Here is a 12513-nt window from a genome sequence, read left to right on the forward strand (position 1 = left end):
TCCATTGGACCTAGGGTATGAAGCACAAAACCCAACTAGCATTGACCTAGAAAAACTAGTAGAAACATGTGAGAACATACAAGAAGATAAAAAAATACTCTTATGTTAGAGGATTAGTAGATAGATGTAATTCATCTCATTATTATAAACCTCCTAATAGTTTTGATATTTTTTTACAATGGGTACAAGATAGCATATCCCTATTATCAATGTGTTTCTATTTGGCAACTAATGAGAAAGTGGGTGCTAGTATTCTTGGAATGATTTTCAATATTCATTGTCAAAAAAAACCAATAAGATATAACTTTATTGAGCACATTTTTCATTGCATACAAGAACAATTATTAATGATTCAAAACAATTCACATAAGACATTTAGATAATAGCCTACTTGTGTTATCTTATTTTATCAAAGAATCATCAAAATTTGATGCTAAAAAACTTCAACTTAATTTTTAGAAAATAATAAATGATTAGACACCTCTAATAAGGATGAGTAATAATGGAAGGGACTGCAACCACATTGTAGACTTCTTTATGAAACCCCTGTATCATAAAATTACAAGAGCTCTAATGTGTGGATTGATTATTCCATGTAAAGAAATTATTCAACTAGGAAGTACAACTCAATTGGTTGATTGTTACTTTACTGAAGAGTACACTATATTAAGGTTTTACGGTTTAGTGGTAGAACCCTAAAAACTTCCAATACATGTAACAAAGAGGGCTTTTTGCATTGCAATATGTACATAAGATGGAGTGCACACTTGTACTCTTTCATGGTTACAAAAAGAAAAACCTATTTCCTTCCTTTCCTTTCTCATGCAGAGGATTTGAGAGAAAAGTGTTCAAAGTGGCATGTGATTTTTTATAGTTTTTAAATTTGATGTTGGCAAGAACTGGTAATATGATCTACTAAACATAATTGATAGAAATCTTATAAAGAATGTGACCTCTATAAGAAAATTTTAGCATGATAGTATGTCATTGATTGAAAAATTTTAAGTTATGGACTCCTTGAAAGTAGTCAAGAAAGAGATGGAAAACTATGCTAGTAAAAACAATATTTCAATAGAGGAATTGTCACCACGATTAATTACAAAGTGGATCATCCAGCTAAAAAATCTATTCCAAATGCCATAAATAAAGACCGTCAAGTTGCACATTGACCTCGAGGAAACATTACTACTTTTTAGGAAATGAAGAAGAATCTCAGTGAACCTAAGACCTCTATAGATATTGATGACTTGGATGAGGATGAAAGATTTAGAAAATTATGAGATAATGAGCATCTAGATGAAGCAATAGTACACCATGATGTTGAGGGTGGAGATAATCATTGTGATATTTCTTAGGATCCTACATCTGTCGATTGATGGAAGTATTAATGAGATACTAAGAGGGGGGGTGAATCAAAATCTTAAGCACTTCTACTTTTCAACAATTCATTCACACATTCACCAGTATTCTTCTGAATGTAAAAATTGTAATAATAAACTTGTTGTAACATCTAAATCTAATCTATTACATGAATGAAAATAAACACATAACACAATATTTTTTGTCGACAAGCCCTCCAAGGTGAAGGTAAAATTGGGGTGGAGATGATACCCAAAAATCTTCAGTACTAAGAAATAAAGTTAACCTATTAGGGTTATAATGTTTCATCATAAAATATGTTCTAGGGTTCTATCCTATTAAAAGCATTGGAAACTACTAGGTCTCACCTTGTTACGAGTGTATGTGTTAATTATGGCCTATTAATCAACCACACTTCAACATGATCATCACATGTGAAACCATCCTAGAATGAACATTGAATCGTTCACCAAAAATTATTCAACAACTCAATCTGTTACCTCCTAACTAGAGGAACTTTTCCATTGCTCTTAGAATGAGAAGCTAGCAACCAGACCTCTAGTATGAAGGATTTATAGTTAAATGAGAATGAAAGTTATACTAGATGAGATGCAATTAATCAAAGAAAAAAGAAAGAAAGTTATACTATATGTATGCATATTAAGCTAAGATGATATTATAATGCTAGAAAATAACAAGCTATAAATGTAATGAAAATGGATAGATATTTTAGCATAAATTTGATACCAAATCAATTCAACCTCTGCAATAAGGAATTGGAGGCCTCTTAAATAGAATTCTAGAAATCAATCAATGATTGAGATTCATTGGAATGAATGGTCAAGATTGAAGATGAGACTCAGTTAGAATGGAAAATTCCTTATGTAGATGAAGTTAACTATTTCAGATTTGAATGTGATGAAGAGTTAACTAATTCTCTTCTGAGTGTGAGAGAGAGCTAACTAAGTTAATTGCATTTCAAGAGATAGTTCACTCAGAATTTCCATTTCTGAATTCAAGAGAAGATTTTAAGGAGGATATTTAATCTAATAAAATTGAATATGATCTCATAAATGTATAAACATTAATTAATTAAAAAATTAAATTCAATAATTAAAATTAGGACATTATTAAATTAAATACATTTAATTCATTTGTACATTAGCTAAAGAAGTAATTTAATTTTATTAAAGTATGAACACTTATAATTAAATTAAACTTAATCAATAGGTTTAATGTAGCTAATTTGAGTCAATACTTAGGAATTAAATAAAGAGAGTGATTAATGAAGATTAGGGTTTTCTACATTTGACACTTAGGTCAAGTAGTGATAATCAGGATTAGAATTTCCTAGTGAAATAGGACTTAGGAATGGTTGAATAGACCAGAATTGGTTAACATGGCAATGTGCCAATTTTGGGGTATTACATTTGCCCCTCTTTGAATGAATGTGTAAGCAGCATGTTTGATTCAAAGAAATCAAAAGTATGAAGCATAGATCAAGAAATGAGATTGGTCCTAAAATTAATGATACAAAGATCAATTGATAAGCTTTTTAAGGTTTTCTCCAAAATGAAGCTTAACCTTAGGGAATCTAGATAGAACACCTAGATACCAACATGTGGTAAGATTGGTTAAAAAATTGATGACATGGAAACCATTTGATAAGCTTTTTAAGGTTATCTCTAGAATGAAGCTTAAACTTAGGGATCAAGATAGAACATATAGATGCCAAAGTTGATAACACAAAGACTGTCAAATTTCATAGAATTATTTTCAGAAAAAAAAACTCAATTCTCAAGAGTTGAGGTTTAGACTGTCCCGATACCTATCCATTAAAATATGACAAGATTAATCACAATTCATAGAATTATCCTCAGAACAAGTTTTAATCCTTAGGATTCAGGGTTTAGACTATCCTAATACCTGTCCATTGAATAATGATTGAAAGTAAGAGCTTAGAATTATACCCAGAACGAGGATTAATCCTTAGCAAGAGTTTGGAATTATCTTCAAAATGAAGCTTAATCCGCTAGAGTCCAGATAGAAAATCTATATACTAGTCCATGAAAGAGATAACAAGACCTGTCATGAGTCATAGAATCATCCCTAGAATGAGGCTTAATCCTTAGGAGTCAGGGTTAGACTGTCCTGATACTTGTCCATAGAACTCTTGACAAGAACTATTATAACATGTGATCAACTAATCAAAAGATACGACATATGATGCCAAATAGAAGGGAAAAAGTTTCCCCAAGTGATGAGATGCCCTGAGCAATGTGGACATAAGATTCTAACTGATTTGTAGCTCATTTTAAAAGATTCAATGATGCAATCATCCTACCCCCTTAGGAGCAAAATCAAAAGATGACACACTAGAAAATGTGTTGCAGAGTAGTATACTGAAAGATACTAAAGAAATCTAAGATTCAAAAGAATGTAGAGTATATCAAAAGAATTTGAAAAAAAATTGGAGTCAATTCAGAGTGATTTCGAGGTCCAAAATACCAAGTTTGACCAAAATTGACTTGAGTTGACCAAAGTTGACTTTTTCCATAAATTATGAAAATTTTGAAGAAATTATGATTTGAAAAGATTTCAAGATTAACAAAGTATTTGAAAAATGGACTAAACAAGCATTCGATTGCGTTGGTCCCAAAATTGTAAAATGCAATTTTGAGTTGTTTAAGTGTGTCATATTTTGAATTCAATCTCAAAAATGGGTTTAGAGCAACCAAATTAGCCAAAGGGATGATTTTCATGCCAATTAGAGCACTTTGAAAATTTTGGTAAAAACCTATATAAGGGCCCAAAGGGTCATTTTCAATTCATTTGCACTTTTGTCTTTTGTGGAGAAAAGTGCTTGAAGGAGAAAGATGGTGGTCCCTATGCATTCACATCGATTCAAATGCTTCGGATGACATAGCTAGCCAGTGGAGTATGGACATCCGGTGAGTCATCGATAATCCTACTTTGTATTTCAAATTTCATGTATTTTGAGGTGTTTTAAGAATGTTCTAGGGCATATTAATTTTTTTCATGTTGCTTTTGGTACAAGGATATCTCTCCTTATGTGGTCCCAATTGCCCTTTGCACGAAGAATTACCAAGCCAATACTTCTTTTCTTTGTGTAATGGGTTTCCTCATGTGGAAGATACCAATGTTGCACATGAGAAGCCCTAAAAATGTGACCTTTTTGCTTATTGATTGATCACTTTTCATGTGACCAAGTGTGTTCTCATGTGAAGATGTGCAATCTCACATGAGATCATGAGTTTTACATAAAATTTTAGTGTACAATGACAGTTTCAATGTTTGAAAGTTGATTTTTGGTTGTAATTTTGCATCTTCATTCACCTCGTGTGTTTATCTGATACTAATCATTTGCATTTTGTTCTCGTGCATCCAGGTTACCTTTCTCAATCTCAGATTCAGGTCCCATTACATGCCTTACAAGGCTTTGTTGCGATAGCTAGATGATACTGACATGCCACACATTGGTAGGCTTAGATTATCACATCTTTTTTAGATTCCACCATTGCTAGTGAATCATGGCCTTTTGACTACACTAGTGGAGCATTTCCATTCAGAAATGAACACCTTCCATCTACCTTGGGGAGAGATGACCATCACACTTGAGGATATCTACAAGATACTATGCATCCCATTCCACAGGCCACAAGTTGTTTATGAAATAGTACACTAGATAGGTACAAAGGCACTGAGGGTCATTTTTCAGGAGGATCTAATCATGGGTAGAGCCATCACACTAGATGAGCTAGTACACACATACAAGCCCACTCATAGATTACTAGCAGTTTTAGGCATATTCATCAGTTGCTTCTTGATGCCAAATAGAGGTCAACATGAGTTAGAATATAGATGGGGCTGGATGCTATTGATGATGCTAGAGACACTAGAGAGATATGGGTGGAGTTAGTGCATGCTCACCCACATGTTCCATGAGATGCATGAGATCATCTATCATGAGAGGAAGATCATGGATGTTGGGGTCTATGCTCTTTAGATATGGGCATGGGAGCACATGCTAGTGACGAGACCCAATTTTGCAGATGAGAGGTAGCCCATAGAGCACTACATATGTAGGTATAGAGGATAGTTGACCTAGGTAGCTCTAGGGAAGACTAAGTAGTGGAGAGGCTAACTGGATGACTTGGTAGCAGTAGTATGGCAGCCATGGAGAGAGATAGAGGCTTGGGATGATGCACCCCGAGAGCTAGGACACATGTTCACCTCTCGACCACTGATAGATTGCTTTGTGCAGATTCTAGAGTGATTCCCATTGACTCATGTGTAACGACAGTATGGTTGACCTTAGGATATATCCAATGAGTAATGTTCATATGCATGAATAGCTATAGATCTAGACTGTGAGTGGTCCCTGAGGTTAGACCTAGGTCGGTCGATGATTGATGTGTGCAACTTAGTTGTGAAATAGTGGGATTACCTAGAAGCAATAGTATATTGGGGGGGTAACTTCTCCATATCAAGCATATTTTTCAAGTCATCCCTTCCCTTGGTTCACAAACCCAATAGGTATGGCTAGACCTCTATAGCCAGTGTGAGCACCATGGGCACCACCGTAGTAGCCCCACCAAGAGGGTATTAGGCATAGGACACACCAGGTACCTATTCCTCCTTAGTAGATGAGATTAGACCTAGGTGCTAGTGGTAGTGGTATAGGACAAAGACATCCTTGAGGTGAGATGGGTTCCCTAGGAGCCATAAGAGGAGATACATAAAAGGTTTCACATAGAGGAGTAGTTAGCCAAGTAGCCAAAGCAAGGGTTGGGCAAAGAGGAGATGCAAGATTAGCCTGTTGCAGGGGTCCAGGGTGGAGATATCCTAGCATAGACCTAGGAGACCTTAGGAAGAGCAAGAGAGCTAGTGTGGATAGTGTAATGATAGCTAGGAGAGTTACATATACAGGCTATAGTAAGAGACACCTAGATCCTAGAGCAAGATAGAAAGATCTATGATTTATGAGAGTAGCTAGGGCGAGAGGCTTAGAGATCAAAGCAGCAGTAGGACAAGATCCAACTGCAATCAATTAGGGAATCATATTATTTTGCAGCCTATATGGTAGTAGTGCAAAATGAAGTAGAGAAGGTACCCATATTTTCCCAGTATGCACAAGATTTGGGAGGTGCATGGCCTCTCGCGAGAACAGATATGCCTCCTCCTCCTCCTTTGCTACCAGCGAGGGGTTACAGGTTAGCTCTATTTCTTCTGATTTGGTTTGGCTATGTATCAATTGTTGTGCCAACATCATTTTGTACCATTTTTGAGATCAACAGCACTCAAGTAGCATTTAGTTTTGCATCAATGTACACTTTTGACTATATATATATATATATATATATATATATATATATATATATATATATATATATATATATATATATATATATATATATATATGAGATTTTGATTTGAGTACTTCACATGTGTCACTTTCTCTCTTTATAGTTTGTTGTACATGAGATGTTTATGCTACAATTGTGAATGCAAATTTGATATGATGTATGAAATGTAAAATGTGAATGAACCAACATCTTATGTAGTGTTCCATTTTGTTGATAGTAATAGGTATCCCATGGAGATCGATAGGATGAACCAAGGAACTAAATGCTTGTGCAATTGTGAAGAGACACGATACTTTGAAGAAGCTGACAATTCCTCATCATGAAGGATGCAAGTAGATTAGTGATCAAACCATGTGCTTATGCAATGCAACCCTATGCTAGATGCAACCATAGGTCTGGTACCAAACTTCAAAAATTATCATCACTAAGCATATAACAAAACCCCAAATATTCCATAATTACCATTGACATTGCAATCATAGGAATATGAATAGGACATCTATTCTAATTTTGTTAGAATTAAATGTAAGCATTGAAGGCACAAGAAGCCAGAATGACCAAAAAATTTGTCCCTTTTAATGTAGCAAGTGAACATAAGCATCAAAGCATAAATGCTAGGATGACTAGAATGTTTCTTGTGTGCAAACACACCAAACATACAAGAGATCCTTCTTATGCTAAGTAATCAGTAAGTATTCTTTTCACAATGACCCTTACATTCATAACCTCATATAGAAGTGTGCTAGGTATACTTTTAGTGACCTGTATGTTCACTTAGCAGGACGAGTATCAGCATTTACTATAGCATAAAGAATTCACTCCAACAAGTAAGGAGAAGAACAAATCTCATTAAGTTATCCATATAAAAGGAGTCAAGGTACACACAACCATCCAATACGAGATGAAAGCTCTTATAGTGTACAAACGTTTTATATGGATGCTTCAAATTATTTGGAACAAAACCACAAATAGAAAGCAAATAAAAGATCATGCCCCTAGTCCTCACTACTCTAATTGAAAGTGACATCATTGAGTTTCTCAAAGAGACATGATAAAGAAAAAGAAAACAAAGAAAGAAAAAGCTCAGCATATCCCAACTAATTCATCAATTTGAGTTCATTGTTTTCTTTCATAGGATTGATGTCAAGTGTCAATGTTCATAACATATATGAAAGAAATCTCTTCAATATGGTGGCAACAATAGACAGATGCAATTAGAAAAATTGGTGACTGAATTCAAATAGGAATCTTCAGTAGGAAGAACCTTAGTAGGAAGCTAAGCAAAAATAGATAGACATAGTTAGGATAACTAGTGATTGACACAAGAGAGATCTTCCACAAGAGGAATCTCAAAAGTGACACAAGCGACAATAGGTAGACATAGTTAGAACAATTGGTGATTGATGCAAGAGAGATCTTTCACAAGAGGAATCTCAAAAGTGACATAAGCGACAGTAGGTAGACACAGTTAGAACAACTAATAACTATCATGAAAGAGATTCCTATAACACTATAGGGTGTTTCCCCCAAGTGATGAAAAAATTGAATGCATGGATACATGAGTGAAAACAGCAAACTAAAGTAGGAAAGAAACAATACAAGAGCCATAAGATGCATTGTAAGATGTAGCATTGGGAACAAGAGATACCTATTTACTAGGTTTTCACCTTCTTGGTAGATATTCTTTTTTTTCTATCATGATGCCTATTTGTTAGGTTTTCATCAATGGCACTTTTTTTGTTTTTCAATTTTCTTGTATTTTTCTCTTCTTTGATTTTCTTGTATTTTTCATTTTTCAAATTTTTTGGTACTACAAAGGTGCCTATTGTGAGGTTTTTACCAAGATAATGATTTTTTCAAGACTTTTTGCAATTTTTAGGATTTTTAGAGATAACTAGCTCTCAAGAAGGATTACATTGATTCTACCACCAAGATCTAGCAAGGCTTAGGATAAGATGCAGTAGCAAGCTAGTGGATAAGCTTAGATGGATAGGCAAGGAGTATGAAATGGTGAATGTTACACTTAAGGAAAATCTTCACAAGATTACCCAAGCTACGGGAAAAGGATATATCAATATAAGCTCATGGTTTAGTGAAGGATATCACATAAGTAATCCAAGAAAATGATCATGTCAAGAGATTGCAAAGAACTGAGTTTCCTTCTTTCTTTCATTGATCTGGACCAAAGGGTTAACTGAATAGGATAGAAAAGTTTGTTATGGTTGTTATGAGTGAATGACTTTGGGAATAAAGGCATCTGAAGGATAAGCAAGATCATGATAGGATGTCATGGATGGAAGAATTACACATGATGCTTGTTTACCAAGCTTTCATCATGGTATTTATCTATGGTGCCACAAGAAGTGGTTTTCACCATAGGATGGATTTATTTTTCTTTTACTTTTGCTACCAAGGTACCACAAGAAGTGGTTTTCACTAAGGCACTTTTTCATTTTTTTCATATATATATATATATATATATATATATTTTTTTTTGAATTTATTTTAGAAACCACTCAAGCTTTCTCAAGTTAGATAGCACGCCTATAAGAAAGATAAGTTATGATAAGCCAAGGCCATAGAAAGGTATGCTCAAAGATGTTGATAAGGTAATGGAAGGAAAATGATATGAAAATGAGAGGTAGATGGAGGATAAGGTTGTTGGTTTTGGAAGACTGAAACAAGCAAGGATAGCAAGTAGGCATAAGATTTGGAGGATTTTGATGGTGGATGAGATATTAGGCAAGATCAACATTGACACATACATTGAAGGGTGATGGAATGATGAGGAAATCATGGAAAAAATAGATTAAGGCTTAGATATATGAGGCAACATAGCCATTTTGGAGGAAGGTGGAGTAAAATGTTTTCAAACCTTTTTAGGAAGATGTTGGGAAGAAGATGGAGTGGAAGCCTTTGGAAGCTTGAATGTAAACTTAGATTTGTTTTCAATGTTCAAGTCCTTCAAAAGAGACTTGGTAATTATATAGCTTTTGGTTTGTCATTAGATTTTTTTGAATGCATTTTTTCAATAATAGATTTAAGAACTCACACTTTCTTTGGTTGAGCTCTTTGAATAGTGGACCTTTTCAATCTCTTTTGCATATTTTTCTTCTTAACATTTACATGTTGTTTAGAGGAGATAGTGTGAACTTTTGAAGGTTGATTCTTGCACTTGTGTTTGAGTTGATCATCAAAATTGCTTCCGAAGGGCTTGGGACTTGTGGATGAATGAGTCCAATATGAATGGTTTAGATGAAAAGGTGAATGTAAAGAGTTCAAGTATGTGTATCTTTGTTGGTCTTGGGGTAGGGTAGGAGGAACATCTAATGAGCTGAGAGAGGAAGTAGGAGATAGAGGAACATAAGGTCTCAATATGGATGGAAGACTTGAAAGCTTTAGCTTAGATGGATAGGGATCAAGGATAGATTTAGAAAACATGAATGGACCATGAGTAGGGATATTAGCATATTTAGAGTGAGCAACATGACCAAAGCCATCAATAGATTTATGAGCAACTATTATAGGAGTAATACCTTTGAAATAGTATTTAAAGATTGAGCATAGTTTTGAAGTGAATGCAGCAAGGTAGAAGAAGAGGGTGAGGGAACATTTTTTTCTTCAAAATGAATTTTAGGTAGCATAGGAAAAGTATCCTTCTCTTGGTCTTTAATAATCTCCTTAGGGATAGTGGAAGGAATATCTTGATCTTTCTTAGTGGAGGTGCATGATAGGGGAGATAGAGGGTTATGTGGCTCTTGAGATAGAGGTACGATATCTTGGAAGATTTGAAAAGGGATGAAGGAATCTTGGTCTTGATCAACACTTGTTTCTTCATCATTTAAATAGTCCTCTTAACATGAAACCAATTCTGAGGATGAGGGAGTATTTGAATCTATTTATGTAGTCTACATAATAGGCTCTTGAAGTTAAGAAGAAAAATCACTTGGAGTTTACTTTATAGGCATAGTAGAATATGAAGATGTATGATCTATCAAGGTAGTGAAAAGACTTGCAGCCCAATATTGGTTGGCTTGAGTTTCTTTTAAAGGTAGTCCTTGAGGGTATACATAGTCAATAGGGGGAGTAGCCAGTTCTTTGTTTGGTGGATATGTGTTGGAAAGATTGGACACTTTAGGAGGTGATTGTATGTTGGAAGAGATAAGTGTCACATTTAAACCATTCCTAGACTTAGTTTCATGATGTGGATCCTTCCTAAGAGTAGAATCTATAGTAGATGAGAGTTTAGATTTTTAAATTATGCCATTATCAAAGAGATCTTGGATTATTATTTTCAGCTCCTTGCAATGTGAAGTTTTATGAAAATTTTGTCTATAATAGGCACAATAGTTACTCATAAAGGAAACTCCCACCAAAGTGACCTTAGGTAAAAATAATGAGTTTTTCTTCAAGAAGTTCTTCCAAGGTTAATTTGTAAGATTTCTGAAAGGTGTGAAATCACACTTCGGTTTAAATTCCCAAGGTTTGTTTTCAAAGATACCTTTAGATTTCTTGGGTGTTTGTCGATTGATTTGAGATGGCTTGGACTCAAAATTATAGGTAGGTAAATTATTACCCAAGGATAATTTGTTAGATGATGTTTCATCTAACTCCTTCAATATTTGAAGTTGAGTGCTCATTGATTGGATTTGTTTCTTCATGTTTGCAACAAGTATATCCTTTTCCTGACTAGGAATGTTGGAATTAGTGAATTTTTTGTTAGCCAATGTGATGTACTAGGTTTATGTGAAGGAAGGAGAAAAAAAAATCTCTTCGACCCTTAGTTGCAATTGTCATGGACAATGATGAAAAGAAAAATCCTAGACAAGGACCATACTAGAACTTAGTCTCAAAGTGAGATAAGACTGTTGTATACTTAGTTATGAGTCATCTAAGTAATGGATAGAACAACTAAGAGTGATGACTATATAGACACAAAGTATGGCAAAAACAAAAGGATAGAACAAGATAACTTAGTGCGAAGACTATTTCATGCATAGATCAAAAGTTTTCAAATAAGCAAGAAGATATTATTTGACACTATTTGTAGATAGAGAAGTTATCAAATGTTGTAGATATAGAGCAAAATTGAAGTGCAAATAACTCTGACATAAAAATTTGATAGTTTTAGGACAAGATATCATGCAAGGATTTATAGAGAACCACATAAGAAAGCCCAATGAAGTAGGCAAAATTTAGAATAGCAAATTTTGACCAATTTTCCCACACAAGGATTTGCACAGAGCTATGTAAGGATTTGATAGTTTCACTAAGAAAGGAAAAAAATTGGCATTAGTATATAGTGTTTGGAAAGATCTCACACAGAGATTTGCAGATAGTCATGCGAGGAACTATAAATAACCCCATGAGGAAGTGCAGATAGGGAGTTTTCTCATGTGAAAATTCACAAAACTAGGCATGAGGAAAGGACTAGACCAATAGTTTTGACTAAACTCAAAGATATTTTCAATGGTTTCAATAGTTCTAGATAGATGGTTGATTGTTTTGACAAATTTTAGATAGATAGCAGGATAGTTTTCAAGTTTTGGATAGCATTGTGGTTTTCAAATAGACAGTTGTTTTAAGACATCAAAAGCAAGTAATAGTCACAAATAATCCAACCAAGGGAAAAGTAACTCAAAGGGACAAGGGAATCTTGACCTTTTATTTGTTTGATAGATTTGGACAATTTTAAAGGCTCAAAACAAACATGCCTTATCCCTAAAACCAGAAATGGTAGAGGAAGAAAAACATTTATCTCACAACT

This window comes from Cupressus sempervirens, chromosome 11, assembly GCF_028749045.1.
Source record: "Cupressus sempervirens isolate cs-2001-9-10 chromosome 11, ASM2874904v1, whole genome shotgun sequence".
NCBI classification, from domain to species: domain Eukaryota; kingdom Viridiplantae; phylum Streptophyta; class Pinopsida; order Cupressales; family Cupressaceae; genus Cupressus; species Cupressus sempervirens.